This window comes from Quercus lobata, chromosome 4, assembly GCF_001633185.2.
Source record: "Quercus lobata isolate SW786 chromosome 4, ValleyOak3.0 Primary Assembly, whole genome shotgun sequence".
NCBI lineage: Eukaryota > Viridiplantae > Streptophyta > Magnoliopsida > Fagales > Fagaceae > Quercus > Quercus lobata.
In genome coordinates, this window is record NC_044907.1 from 25,634,311 (window position 1) to 25,642,023 (window position 7,713).

At 33.7% G+C, this 7,713-nt stretch overlaps 1 long non-coding RNA gene across 1 annotated transcript; it reads left to right on the top strand.

Annotated features, from left to right (window-relative positions):
• Positions 1-3,823: 3,823 nt before the first annotated feature.
• On the top strand, positions 3,824-7,440 carry LOC115984192. Its single transcript, XR_004090422.1, has 3 exons — positions 3,824-4,071; positions 4,200-4,271; positions 7,025-7,440. It is a non-coding gene; the product is annotated as an uncharacterized LOC115984192 (long non-coding RNA).
• Positions 7,441-7,713: the final 273 nt, after the last annotated feature.

The window sequence follows — 7,713 nt, forward strand, 5'->3', positions numbered from 1 at the left end:
TTTCCGTTTGGGTTTTCTTTTTTTTTTTCTTTTTTTTTTTCTTTTTTTTTTTTTCGTTTGAGTTTGTTTGTTTTTCCGTTTAGGTTTGTTTGTTTTTCCATTAAGGTCGTTGTGCACGGAAAAGAGAGAGAAAAATTGGTGCGAACGGAAATTAATAAAAAACTAAATACACATGCTACAGTGCCCATGTAAATTTACACGGGTACTGTAGCTCGTTGAAATTTTTAGATGATTATGCATGATTTTAGCTGGACTGATGTAGTGTGTTTTTTACTTTAAAATGTGTAAAAACGGCCAAAATGTGTATTTTACACATTTATACACAGTTATGCAAGAGCTGATGTGAATGCTCTAAGTTTTCCTTTAATTGAAGATGATTTAGGCTAGATTTGTAGCTGCAGAGCCACATATATAGAGACAATGGGAAGCCGTGGCCCCCATTTTTTTTTTTTTGGTGTTTTGGTACAACTGTGAAAAAATGTACAATTCTTTAACTCTTGACCCAATAGTTTGTTACAATACCTAATTGCACCCATCCCCATTTAAAATTCCGTAGATGATCTCTGACGTGCCTGACTTCTTTGGTGGAATGGCAACCATATTTTTATTAGCTTCAATGCCCACAAATTATTTATCGAGTCGTAATTTAGCTGTAATTAAATTGATTTTATATCATTCAGCATAATTTACCAATTATTCAAAAAATAAACTATTATCAATAAAATGTAGCTATAGTTTTTTAAGTGTTATACCTTACAATCCACTCATATTAATTGTGATTGTTATGGAAAAAAACAACATTATTTTTGTTATATTTGATCAATACAATCACGTAGTTGAATTTAATGGATGAATCTATGGAAATATATTAAAAAAATTTCTCTTTTACTGCTTTGTCAGTTAAATTTGAATGATTTCATGATTTGTCAATTTGATGCCCTTAAAGTTTAAAATTGATCAATTTGATCCTTTAGTCTTTAATTTGGTCAATTTGATATCTGACTTTTTTTTTTTTTTTTTAAAGAAATGTAGGCAATATAGGCCTATTAATTTTCGATGCATTTTTGTGGTTAAGTATGAAAACTATACTGTTTTCGAACGGAATTTTAATCTAGCTGATGTTTTAAATTTCGGATTACATATTTTACAGTATAAATATTTTTAATCATTCTTATATATTCTTAACTGTTTATAAATTATTAAAAAAATAAATAAATTTAGATAATATATTTTACTATATATATTTTTAATCATTCTTAAATAATTTTAACCATTTATTTATTATTTAAAAATATATAAATAAAATATATTATCTAACTTTATTTATATTTTTTGTACTGTAAAAATTCTTGAGTAGGAACCTGTTTGTTCTGTTTAGACCCCTTAAAGCAGATTTTTTAACCTAATATATTAGTCAAGTGATTACTTAGGTTAATTATTTAGATCTAGGTTAAATAGTAATAAATCATATTATGCAAAGTAGCGGAAAGTAAATAACACTACGATATGATGATCCAGAAAAACCAATGAAACGAACTGTCTCAAGGTAAAAACCTAGGGAGGATTTGACCTAATTATTCTCAAGGTAAAGCAAGTCCACTATAAGAGAATCAAAGTTTTTACAATAAGATTTAACCCTAAATTTATTGCTACCTCCAGTAGTAACTTACTGACACGACCACGTGCAAGCTCCAAATTCACGGGTTCCTTCTCTTTTTGGACTTACTACAACACAAACTCCCACGTTTGTGATTTTGAGATCCCACTCAAAGGTTTAGCAATACAAACTCTTTAGTTTGTGAGTCTAAATACCCTTGAAGGTTTAAATCATCAACAGTTGTTGATCTTGTTACAGCAACTTCAAATCTATCGGATCTAATGATATGAGAATGATTTTCGGTAGTGACTTCGAAAGAGGAAGACATAATACCTTTTAGATCTCACAAGAGCATCTCCAAAGTCTATTTAAAACGTGCCTTAAATTTTCCTTTAAATACTATGTGAAATAGATCTGAAACCCTGGTCACTTATGGGCTAATGAGCTGTTGGGCTTAATTAAAATTCTACGGAATCTGATTTTCTGTGATTTTTGATTAGTCGGATCTAATTTTCGATCGGTCGGGCTTCACAGAATTTGAACGCTCCTTTCTACAGCTTGAATGTTCTTGTATTTTGACTTGTAGTACCTTGAGCATTGTCTAATAAACTCTATAAACTCTTAGATCTATACCTAGACAAATTTGTATTCACGGTTTATCAATTCTTCTAAACTTTTAGAACTTAACCAATTTTTTTCTTAATTAGTACTCCCGTCCACTTGCAAGGCACATTGATGCCATTTTCTCATCCTCAATAGCCATAGCTTCCATAACCCCTTATCTACTACGTAATCATTGCATGTAATCTCTATCTACATGTGAGATTCACATATTGTGAGAGAGACGTTATGTGCATGTAATGCATATACTAATTGTTAGTGTGTAGTAGTTGTAATTGGTAATAACAACAATGGTGCTTCATGCACACAATAAACCCCACTTGATGGATGATTTTGCCTCACATAGGTAGGATTGTTTTTATAAAGAGGAAATAGTAAACTGGTAATTGAGTAAGATTGTGAATCTTGAGATTAATATATTTGTTTGTACAGATATGTCCATGCTTGCCTATGTTCACTTGGACATACACAATTTTTTTCCCTCCAACAAACATAAAATTTAGTATATTAGGGGATGCTGCAATTGTTACATAAAAAAATAAAAATAAAAATAAAAAATCCTCAAAATACCCATGGAAAGCACCACCCACAACTCAATTACACAAAAACCTCATACCCATTAACTTAACACATAGCCTCCTCAGCTTGCCAAATTGAGAAAATTTATCATGTATTCACCCTTTCACATGGAGTGGGTCCTACAAGTGTTGGGTCCACCCCCATATGAAAGGGCGAATACATGTATCCAATACATGTAATACCACCTCAAATCGACAAATATTTAATATACCATTGCAAAAGTACCACCTGCCACAACTATTCAACAATTTAGGCCTCTCCATTGCTGTGATTCAAAACCATGGATCATGGTATGTACCACAAAACATTAGCCTTTGTTGCTTTCACCAATATTATTGTTTTGACTTTATACATCGACAACAACAACCCATGTTACATTCTTAGCACCTGCCTAAATTTCTTTACTGTGCACATGGAGTAGAAGAAGAAACACTTCCAAACTCTACACCGATACCCCATAACACAATTAACAGATTTGCATACTCATGGTCAACAACACCAACACCCACCCACCTGCTAGTCAACCATAGCCCTACTATGCTGTTCCCCATTTCCCCTTTTCTTGTTTACCATAAATTCTTTTAAAAAATATGGAACTCATGTGTTCTTAAAACACTACAAAAAACGGGACTTTAAGCCGCGTTTTCTAGCCGCGTTTTTGCAAAACGCGGCTAAAAAAGAGACTTTGAGCCGTGTTTCCTAAACCCGGCTATAGCCCAACCCTTAAGCCGCGTTTTAAGCTCTTCAAGCTGCGTTTTTGGGGGTAAGGCTGAAGCCGCGTTTTTAAAAACGCGGCTTCAGACCCATTCGCCTTTTCTTTTTTTTTTTTTTCGAAGATTGCCCAAAGCTGCGTTTATAAAACGCAGCTTAAACGACTGAACTGAGCTGCGTTTTATAAAACGCAGCTCAAACGTGAATCGAAGCTGCGTTTAAAACGTAGCTCAGTTCAGTCATTCGAAGCTGCGTTTCATTAAACGCAGCTTCAACGCATACAGAGCTGCGTTTTTCTAAAACGCAGCTCTGGGTTAAGTTGATTTATAATTTTTTTAGGAAAAAGACCCCCTCGATCAGTTCAATACACAACAACGAAAAAAAAAACCCTATGTTTTCTGAAAAAACCTCTCGTCTCAGCTTGCTCTCTAGCTCTCGATCCCTAATCTCGCCGCCGTCCTCTGTGCCACGTAGCTCGACATCGCCGTGATCTGTGCCACGTAGCTTGACGTCGCCGTGCTCTGATCGATATCCATTCCTCCCAAATCTTGAAGGGATCGTTGGTAAGTTAAGGTTTCCTCCTTCTGAGTGTTTGGGTCTCTTTTATATACATATTTAATTTGTTGTTATTGTTATTGTTAATCTGATTTAATTCACATGCTCTATTTTAATTTTTTGTTGTTGTTCTCAGTACAGGACACGCACTCTATTCCTCTGTTCTCGATAGTCGATCAGTGCTTCTTTCTCGCTTTGTCGCAGCAAGGTTTGTCTCTCTCAACTCAATTCTTTTTTTCCTCTTTATCCTCTGTATTTCTCTGTTTCTACTAAATCTGAATCATAAAGGCTTTGGGGTTCAAAAGTGGGTTTCATTTTGTCTTTTTTTTTGTGGGTTAGTTTGGGTTTCCTTTGATTTGTGTGTGGGTTTTTTCTGGGATTCGTTTGATTCGTTTGTGGGTTTTGTTTCATAGTATATCAGTATGATTTGTTTTGAGTTTCTATTTATTTTCTATTCCTATTTTCGTTCATGGTTTTGTCATGCAAATTATGGTTCGTTTTCTTTTCTATTCTGGCCGCCCCCCCCCCCCCCCCCCCCCTTTTTCTTGTTGTCTTACTTCAATTTAAGTTTGCTACCTTAAAATTTCCTGAATTACTATTACGTGCCTTCCCTTGCATTATTTGATTATTCTACCAACAAATCAATTTACCCACATGTTTTTATTTTTATAACCCATTTCAACCTATAGCTTTTTACTGCCTTCCACTCAGGGAGGGTTTTGGTGTAAGGAAGAAGGATGGATAAGAGTTAAGGCTTTGCAACTGAGAGTTCAACATAGTGTTCATGAGTGGGTTTGTAAGTCGTGAGTTGCATGTGAAGGTTATTTTATAGACACAATAGGTGGATTTGGATTTGTGAGATGGGATATTTAATTTCTCATAGACATGCTAACCTTATCACATCACTTTTACTACTTTTGTGTTCAGATCTCTTTCATCATCATAAATTAATTATATATAAGAGTCTAACAATATTGATAATAACTTAGAAAAATTACTAGCAATTTGACTAGAGATTTTTTTTGGGACAATAAAATGAATATGATTGGTGCTAGATCAATAATATGATTAGAAAAAAATTTGTTAATTTATTTCTTTTTTTTTTTTTTTTGTTTTGTGTTTAGAATTTGTTACATGCCTAGCATTTTTCTTTTATATAGTAACTATCAATCCTTTTAATTTGTTGTTGTGAGAGACAGTGCTTTAGACTTTATATATACTAATGACTCTGCTGATTTTTTTTCATCCACTTTTTATCATAAATATTTGAAAGAACATCACACAACATAAATTTGAAAAAAATCTTAAATATTTTTGCAGTAAAATCATATAGTATTCCCTTTTTTCACATAAATAATAGATTGTCACAATGAATTTAATTTATGTAACTCATTTTTACGTGAGACAAGTGAGGATTATATTGTTATAAACTTAACTAATCCATAGACACTAAGAGTCCATTGAATGATATTATCCAATTCTTTCAATGAGTAAAACCTATATCAATTTAAATCTTTAAATATTGCTTAGCTATGGGAAAAAACAAATTTCATAACTTTTATTTTGTTGCCTACTGTAGGCCCAAAAATGTATTGTCATTTGTCACTAGACGTGAAGTCCATAATAAGAAGGAAAAATAAATAAATAAAAATTAGAGGAGAAATTAATATGCAACACGAGCTCTTTTTTCTTTTCTTTTTTTTGGCTTAGAATTCAACTTGAGCTTTTAAGTTTACATATGAGGGACCAAAATCATCTTATAAGTTTTTATGTTGGTTGGGTCTTCAATACTGTTCTGGCTTTTATGGTGGTGTATTTGCTATGTGCACAACTAAAGTGAAAATTTTGAGCCTCAATCACAAAATGTAAACAGCGCTTAAGTTTTAGAAAAATTATTTTCAACATTCATTTTTAAAGCGATTTATTATATCATGTTTGTTTGTTACCTTCAAGGGGCAGTTAGTGAATTGCAGAGGGTTCACCTTTGGTGGAACTTACCTACTCTATTTCTGTTTCATTTATTTTTTCACCTTTGCCTTATGATTTATTGTTGAGGGCACTTAAATGTCATGTTTCGTTAATCAAATATGAATGTGACAGCTTGATGGAGTGACAAGGTTGGTTTTTGTTTTACCGCTGGTATCATAATATCCGTTCCCAAGTTTTTGTATACACACCAACCATCCCTGTAGGCGGGATGGTACCTCCCAGTGCACGAAGTGCTTGGGGGTTCAAGCTACAGGGTCAGAAACATATTAATGTTTATATTTCCAACCATCTCAAAAATAGGTTTTGCGTACGCTCACAGAGAGTTTTCTGTAGTTCTTAGTTTAATAATTGAATCCAGACAGTTTAATAATTAAATCCCTAGACCTATAACTCAACGTTGGTTGTTATTATTAGGATGAATTAAGATGTGGAAGCTGAGCAATATGATTTCGGGTGAATTCCTGGTTCAGGTTTTGGAAGATATATCAGAGAGGTGGTGTTGTTACTTGATGCAGGGAAGGTGATGGGCTGTGATATGATTTAGATTAGATGTAAAGAGAGTTGCTTAGAACGCCTTGATAGGTGTTTAGGCACCTCTGCACACAGTTCTCAAATAAAAGCTCTCAAGGCTTATTTTGAATCATATACCAAAACTGTTTTACAAAGAGCTTATGCTACTTATACTAATTGTTTGGCATTGGCAGCCTCTAGATGGTTGACAAGTGTCTAAATCCTATTGGCGAATGCTTAAGAAGTCATCTAACTAACTAACTAATTAGTTGCAAGAGGATTATGATATAGCTACTTGAAATGCCCTGCATCAGGACTCTCCCTCTTAACAAGCACTTGAATAGCTAGTTGATCAAACTTGTTAACACACTGGATTCAATTTTGTGAACAGGATTTCATTTATTATTATTATTATTTTTTTTTCTTTGGTAGTGATTGGAGTAAATATTTATATGATGACAGACATGGATTACGGTTAAGTGGAGAGAAGCTGGATGCTACGCTTGCAAAGAACTTGAATAGCCTCCCATTGGCCGTCCAAGATTCACTTTGAGAGAACCACCAAGTCAAAGCTTAGCAATATCATGTGCGTATAACATTTGTGTGGCCTTTTAAGCAAGGTAATTTTTCATTCTTGTTTAGCTGCATTTAAGCAAATTTTGTAGTTGATGTTTCAATTTATTCCCTTAAGAAAGGGGGCTGTGAAGCATTTGAATAGGTATGCTATCATCATCTGATTTTCCTCTTTAGCAAATATGGCAGTTGTAAATAGAGAACTGCTTTCCTCCCTTGTTTTTCTTACAAATTTGTCTTTTGTGTCCTGCAATAATTTTCACTTCAATGAAAAGGTGCTTCAAGAATTCACAAATATTTAGATTGCTTTCATTGTACTACATTGGCTTTGAAGGCATCATGAGAAGTTCTAATATATTATTTTTAATTTGATGAGAACTTCTTCTATACCAAGCAGGTGTGCATAGTAAATAATGTGCATTTTTAGCTGCTTGAAACAACCTATAGATCTATTGAGCTTATTGAGCTGCTTGAAACAAGCAAGTCTAGACTCTTATTGAGCTGCTTGAAACAACCTATAGCCGCGTTTTCAAAACGCGGCTATAGGTCCGAAGCCTTAGCCGCGTTGATAACCGCAG